Source organism: Pteropus alecto, unplaced genomic scaffold (genome assembly GCF_000325575.1).
Source record: "Pteropus alecto unplaced genomic scaffold, ASM32557v1 scaffold75, whole genome shotgun sequence".
NCBI lineage: Eukaryota > Metazoa > Chordata > Mammalia > Chiroptera > Pteropodidae > Pteropus > Pteropus alecto.
Genome location: NW_006440638.1, coordinates 26,907,821 through 26,913,808, shown reverse-complemented (window position 1 = coordinate 26,913,808; position 5,988 = coordinate 26,907,821).

The window sequence follows — 5,988 nt, the reverse complement described above, 5'->3', positions numbered from 1 at the left end:
AACCAAAAGATAGGGCTTCAAAAATCCTTGTTTATCAGATTTACAAACTTCAGCAAGACATTTTTACCTCTTAGTCTCATTTAATACTCATTTAATAAATGGGGTTTTAAGACAGTTCACACCGGGTTTAGTGTCATAAACATTTCTTCCTCCTTCCAGTACCACTTATAGTAATGCTCCATGACCATCACCACATACTAAACATTTTCTGAGAATGACATGAATGTTTTTGTAGTTAAACAAACGATAAATCTGAGAATCATTATTAAATATTGAGCTGATCCTTTGAAAAATGTCTAGCACTTATAGTCATTCAATAAATATTTGTTTACTGAATAAATATTTTAATTCAAGTGTGAAACAAAGCTGGACACAGAACAGAGTACCAGTTTCTATGTGAGTGACAAAGGAAAAAATTATTCTTTACCTTAGTCTCTCTTGCTTCCTGAAAGGACAAATCTTTTTTATTTCTGAATGGAGTGAGGATGAGAATCCTTACTGAAGAAGCCAGGAGAGATCATTTGTTTGGAATAAGAACAAGCTGTGTGTGTGTGCGCGTGTGTGTTTGCCCACACGTGTGTCTGTGTATGTGTGTGTGTGTGTGTGTTGGGGCATGAGAGAAATGAGGGGTTACAGAAAGCTGAAACCAGCTTGGCTGACTGCATAGGCTGCAGAAAAAGAAAAAATAAAATGTGCAGAGGCGAGGTAAGAGAGAGTAAAATAGAAGGAAATTTGGGTTCTTTTATAAAGTTTGGCCATGTGGTTTCTGATATAGACTGGCTTTCATGAGTCTTCATGAAATAGTAAAAATATCCATTTTTTTTTTAATATACAGTTGGTTGTTCCTAGGATATATCAAAATGCTGAGGTTTGCTTCTACGAAGGTGGTGAGAGAGGAGCTTGTCACATTCAGATGCTAACAGTGCTATTTGCTCCAGGCAGTCCCAAGTCGAGATCATGTGCCTTTTATATCAGCGCTTTTGATTTTTAACTTTCTTCAAATGGGAAATAAAAAGTATTAAATTACCCACCTTCCCTCCTCCTCCTCTTCCCTACCCCGCTCACACACAAATTTCAGTACACCATTACATTAAACCAACGTATTTCTAAAGGGATCAAGCTGGCCAGAGTACACAATCAGAGTTTTCACATAAAATCTGTCGGATGTCAAAAAAATTCTAAATAAAATGAAGTGAAGATGGGGAAGATTCATCTGAAGGAGTGTTTGCTTCAAGATTTGCACTTATAATCTTTTGTATATGTCAATCCAATACTTGAGCTATTTGACTTTGAGTCTAAATATTTTGCTAAAGAAGAGATGAGCAGTTTATATACTTTGAAATAAAATGCATAATAAAAAAATTGTAGTAAATATTTAAGAATACTACTTTTAAGTATGTGTGAATTGGCAGCTAAGACAAATGTTAAATGTTAACTACAATAAATTCTAATCAAGTCCTATATATTTGCTAGCTGATGGTCAACCTGGTTAAGCATTCCAAATTGTTTAAAAACATCTAAAATGGGACTGATCACAATTATTTCACATCCGAGCTAAGGATAACAATTTTTTAAAAAACAGGTTTATTGAATAATACATAAGAACTTCAGTCCACACAAATGGGCAGGCGAATTTCCGCATGCATTATAAATTTCAAGAAAGAGAATCCGTTGTAGTGTTAGCTTTGTTATCATTTATGTAAACTTAAATAAAACCAGATTTAGTTTTAAAATGTATTTTAGTTCAGCCTTTCTACTAATGCAGATTTGCCCTGTAGTCTTCATAATTAGCTCAAATTAATGGTATCTTAGTATTCCTTTTACTTATTCATTCATCACAAAATTTAACTGCATGGTATTGCTCAGGCATTTTGTTTAGCACTGATACTACATACATAAATGAAACAACTCTTGCCTCTTAAACTCACTAAATAACGAGGTAAATGGATATTCACGAAACAAACAAAGAAAAAACTGATAAATATTAATTTAATTCCATCTGTGTGCCAAATACTATTCTACATACTGGTTATCTAATAGTTAATGAAACACAAATGTCACATTCTTCATGAAGTTGTATCAAAGAGGGTTGGTAGGTGCTAGTATGTAGACATATGCAATTCATTACAAAAAATAAATAAAAATGCTTTACTTTCTATGTAGAATATTATTTGAGATTTGCATTGGAATTCTTCAACTTCAGTTATTGCTATAGTATCCCAAAGATTGTGCAATGTAACAGAAAAGATGCCGATTGAAAATCAGTTTGTACAGTTAGATAAGTAATTTAACATAGGCCACATTTTCTTCATCAATTTTATCCATAAAGTGAGAGGATGAATGATCTATTTTCTAAAAACACTCTAACACCAAAATTCAGTGTTTCTTATACTATAACCTTCATCCAATCCAGGGATGTTTGTTGGATAACTTCGTATTGTAAGAAAGAAAATGTGGGGAAATGGGTAATAGTAAAATATGTATTTCCAAGGAAAGACGAGTCTTCCACTGTGGCACTCACTATGGCTCTTTACCAAATATTTCCTGTTCTCTTCATTTCCGGCGTGTGGTCAAATAACATTTGAAGTTGGGCCTGTAGGTGACTGACTTAGACTATAACAAAGTGAGTAAGAATTTTCATGAACTGGCACGCAATTCTTTGCCTTTCCTTGCATTTCCCAAGGTGACAAATAACATTCCAAATAGTCAAGAGTTCATTAACCTGTGTCCCTGAGTAAAGACAATGAGAAGCAAAGACTCCTGCTAACACAAGATAGACACTACCCAAGAAAGACCTTGGTCTTTGAGCTGCTGAGATTTGAGGGATGTTCGTTAACACAGCATAACTGTACCCATTCTGACTAATATGGGGGCTATAATAGCTAAATGACTGTATTACTAATAGATCTGTTCTTGTTTTCACTATTCTTTGTATTAAAGCTCAAAAGGTTTACTCCCACTAGTTTATGGCTATTACAAAAAAGGGAGATATTCGATATTATTTTATACACAATTTGCTAGAGGCTTATTCAACTTTTCAAACTGGAAATTACATGTTCTTTTATCCTTTACTTTTATACTGAATTTGGTTGATTTGGGTGGATATCGTGAGCAGTATCATTTAAACATATATATTCCATAGGTGTAACATGGATTGTAAAAACTCGGGAGATTAATTTTAGATGCTGTTCCCTGTACTCCCCTTTTCCTGTCATGAAGACTGAATTACTCCTTTAAATATTTTCCAGCCCAATTAGAGATCTTTTTAGATGTAATAATCCCAAGGTCCTTGAGCACTAGCATTATCAAGTCATTATTATCTTTCAGAAGTTTCCTCAACTATGTAAAAATACCAAGCCTGTACCAGGCTGACTCATTTAGAACCTGTCTGTTCATACACCACCCACCCGTAACATGTGAAACTCCAACACCAAGCTGGAGGCTCCCACACACCAAATCCTGGTTTACAAAATCCAACCCACAATATAACACCTGCCCGTGATAATATTATGGCTGTAACTCACATTGTTCAAGTGCTGACCACAGCACTATGAAAAGATTATATTTTGTGATATTTTTATGACTTATTCTGATGGCAAGGAAGGGGAGAAAAAAAGAAACATGGGTAGTCACGAATTGCTGGTAATTGGTCTTTTCTGATCTGCTTTCAATGTTGAGACCCGAGACACAACCTGTACAAAAAGAAATAATTATCCCACTCATCAGCCCTTAGTAATAATTCATAAAGTCTGAACTATGTTACTGATCATGTGTCTTTTTATGCCAGCTTTATTTCTGCTGGTAAATAACAATCCATTTAATTACAGAAATAAATCTGCTATGCCATTGTCATGAACTTGAAAGTGATAAAAAAAAGTTTAATAAAATAAGCCCCAGAAATAGAGAACTCAATTAAATGCCATTCTTTGGCCTCAACATCGTTTTATTTTAGTTTGTTAAAGACCTCCTCGCCACACCTAAATGTGGCTGCCCAGTGGAGATAACTGTTAGTCCTTCTTTTTAGTAGTTACCTTTTTGAGTTCTCTTTGTTATAACTATTTAGTTTCTTATTAGTCCCAAGCTCTTTGTCAGGGAGCCTGAACTCTTGCCTATATTGTATATTCTTTTCTTTCTCTTGCCATTTTCATTTATTCCTTCTTTTTTGCTACAATCTCTTGTCCTAGAAAAGGTAATTTCACACATACTGAATTACTGCAATTTAGGTCAAAGAAACCAGGCACCATGAAACTAAGATCTTTATTTAGAAAAAAAAAGTTTCTGATCTATTTCTCCTGTTAAGCTTGTGAAGAGTCTCACCTTCTCTTATGTCAGGGATATTGCAAAAAAAAAAAAAAAAAAGACATTTTTAAAGCACCCTTTAAAAAAAAAAGTTCTGAGAGGTACCAAATATGCTAGTGTCTTTCCATCATGCTGTTCAGAATAAGTAAAGCCACATTATAGGAAACAAAGGGTCTGATCCTTCTATTAATATCATTGGTGAACCTTCTGTGACTTGGCTCAACCAGATCTGATCTCCTGCTTTTTTATGCTAAAGTCATGGGAGAGTTCAGTGTACCATCATTACACTGGTTTTGGTATTTTGTGAAGATTTAGAAGATTATTTGGGGGAGATTAAATTTGTTTGCATCTGCTAATAAATAATCATTTATTATTTGTGGGAGGGTATGTATATATGCTCATACTCATACACTACACTGGCACTTTTCCAAAAGCTTTGCAAATACTATATCATTTTATAAAATACAATAATCTTATTTTGTAAATGAAGAAGCTAAGATTTTGAGAGTTCAGGCAACTCAACCAAGATTACATAGCTCAAAAGTGCTACTGTCAGTACTCAAGGTTGGACGGTAAAATGTTCTAACTTCATCACCTCTTTTTTCCCTCCACCTTCATCTCCTCCTTCCACCAAATGACTGAAAAAAGTTTCTGAATTCATGTCGACAGATATTGTTGAAAGCCTTCGATGAACAAAGTGCCATGCCAGATGCTGTAACACACACAGGGGATAAAAAGAAATTCACAATCAAGTAATGGTGTTATCTAGTTTTACCTTAGTCAGATTTCTAACTAAGGTAAAGCAAAGTGAACAGAGAAAGTTATTTTTCCTCTTTTTTTACTAACAAACTGGTTCAGCCAATGTTTACTTTTTACCTTGGAGTTTTATGCCACTAACTAAAAGATAAGATGGTTTGTTAGATTTTCTCCTTCTCCTTTTTATTATTTTGCTAGATCTAGTCATACCTTTCTACAAGATGCCTCAAGACCCTCTCAGGGACTTTATAGCATGAAAGTCACCTTGAGATATGAGGACTATTTAAAGGAGCAACATCTCCGTGGGACATGTTAAAAGAAAATGTAAAGAAGAAAACAGATCCTGAATTAAACTCTTATGACGTTGCCAGAGAGAAGGCAATGCTGGTAACTTCACACGTATTTGAATGTAAACTGAAGCCTTGAAATCTATGCATGGGACTGATCTTGGTGCTGCTCTGATGAAGCTGAAATGAGAAATCTCTTTCCCAAAATGACAGTTTTAATCTTTTAATAAAAGCTAACTGAAGTGCCTATTATATGTGAGGCCCTGTACTGAGCACCAGGGATTCCAGAGGGAAACACATTTCCCATAGTCTTTCATCAAGGAGCACCCATACTGGTGAGGGAGACAGGAGTTAAGCATATTAATGTACAAATTAAATACAAATTTAATTATAGATAATGATTAGGACCATAGTCAAAAGTGGTGGTGGGAAGTGGGGAGCTAGTGAGAATAAAGAAGAGAAACTAATTTAGGCTGGTGGGTCAATATCTCATTGTGTAGCCACAGTCCCATGTGAACTTTCTCCTTTTTATGCAATTGCCTTCACAAACTAAGTGATGATGCCTGTGTCCCTTTGAAGAGATAGCCAGCGTATTGATATGCAATGTTTTTGGGTTTACCATATCTGGAATCTCCAACTACTAGGC